Source organism: Sinocyclocheilus grahami, unplaced genomic scaffold (assembly GCF_001515645.1).
Source record: "Sinocyclocheilus grahami isolate Dianchi unplaced genomic scaffold, SAMN03320097.WGS_v1.1 scaffold1917.1, whole genome shotgun sequence".
Classification (NCBI taxonomy): Eukaryota; Metazoa; Chordata; class Actinopteri; order Cypriniformes; family Cyprinidae; genus Sinocyclocheilus; species Sinocyclocheilus grahami.
Genome location: NW_015507096.1, coordinates 87,935 through 89,866, shown reverse-complemented (window position 1 = coordinate 89,866; position 1,932 = coordinate 87,935). Strand labels below are relative to the sequence as shown.

Below are 1,932 nucleotides of genomic sequence, written 5' to 3'. Positions count from 1 at the left end.
GAATAAACCTGTTCTCAAATACCAACGATAACAAGAACTCAGCATTCACTCTCTTCTCTCATGCGGGATACTCTTCTTCGGTGTTGGTTTACACTTGTTTTCAAAACATCGCCATCACTCTCACCCTTTTGTGCAACTGCAGCTGCCCCAAGCACATGATATAAGCTTGAATCTAATTGGATGGCCTGTTTCATCATGGAGCGACGGGGAAAAAAAATTGACAGGACAAAAAAAAAATTGCAAATTATCACGCCTGGTGTGAATAGCCCCATTAGGGATCTATTGTTTCAATTCAAAAGCGTCATCGCGCTGAACATTTGTGCTGATTTTCGCGTTCAGTGGGAAAAGGCTTTAACAGTCCTCGACTGGTGCTCTGAACTGAGCAAGGTGGGAATTGGTCATATGCAGGGTTGGGAATCAAAAATCGATTTCGATTCCAGAATCAGATACTTAAGGTCAGGAATCGGATACTTGTTGTCAAATTAAAATTCTGATTCCTCCTATCGATTCCTATGCGCTATTTTTTTTCTTCACCTGTGAGGACTGGACCTAGCGATCTGCCAGAACCTTGCTCGCTAATCTAAGCGCTCCAAAGTTTGGCTACATTTGCGATCAGAAAACAAAAAAGCTAAGTATAATATCTGTGATAGCTAAACATGTCGCAAGAGAGGTGTCACCACCAACATGAAAGCACTTTAATTTAATAGATCATTTAAATTCGATTCAAACACCAATGTGATTCTATTCCTAAATTACAATGATTCATCGGTTTCATTCCTCAACCTTTGACGTGTGCGATTAATGTTGTGATCACTTGTTGGTTCGTCCATGCAGAGTACGATCACACCAGTGTGATTTGAAAATTAAAATTTGCATTCGCTTGCCGCTGACCTAAAGAAAGCAGCTGTCCTCTGTCATGAATGAAACAGCTCCACAGTCTTTTCAGCCACACCGTTTCATTATTTGTTGAATGTTACAAACATTCAAATCACAGAAGTACTGGGATAAAAGTTTATAGTTCAGATATAAACTCACGATTAAAATAGAGTAAATCACCTTTTGAAAGTAATTTGACATTCATTCAAGAACGCTGAATCATCCAGTAATGAAACAAGTGAGTAATTTAATCATTAATTCATAAATGACATGCGATATTGTTTAGTTGTCTAATGTTTTTTCTTCAGAATCATGAGAACCACAACTTCCATTGGGGAAAAAAAACCTGAGCCTGAGCTTCTCAGGGCTGTGTTCTCTCCCCACTGCTCTTCTCCCTCTACACAAATGATTGCACCTCTAAAGACCCCTCTTTCAAACTCCTGAAGTTTGCAGATGACACTACAGTCATCGTTCTCATCCAGGACGGTGACGAGGCTGCTTACAGACAAGAGGTTGAGCAGCTGGCTATCTGGTGCAGTCACAACAACCTGAAGCTGAACACGCTCAAAACTGTGGAGATGATAGTGGACTTTGGAAGAAACCTCCTGTTCTCCGCCCACTCACCCCCTCTCCCTTCAGGCAGATGCTACAGATCTCTGTGCACTAGAACATCTAGGCATAAAAACAGTTTTTCCCCCCCATGCCATATTACCTATGTTCTGTAATTCATTTCTGTAATTCATTCTCCATCACAAATTACTGCCTCTTTCTCAAGTACTATGTAAATACATATGCACATCTCTTTATTTATTCAGCTGTATATAGAGTAAACAATGCACAAATCTGTACATAAATCTTCTGTTCCAGATTCATACACATTAGTATTATAATTTATTGTTAAGTCTTACTATTTAAATGTTTTCTGTTCTCATGTCAAATATTTATGTATGTCTGTACAATGCCATTCAAAATTTGGGATCAGTAAGATTTTTAATGCTTTTTAATGGAGTCTCTTGTGCTCATCAAGGTTGTATTTATTTGATCAAAAATACAGAA

General features: G+C 38.8%; 1 protein-coding gene across 1 annotated transcript in view; it reads right to left on the bottom strand.

The window, feature by feature from the left end:
- LOC107573321 (zinc finger protein 292-like) overlaps positions 1-1,932 on the bottom strand; it is a 39,671-nt gene that overhangs the window by 30,177 nt on the left and 7,562 nt on the right. The gene's annotated exons all lie outside the window — the stretch shown is intronic.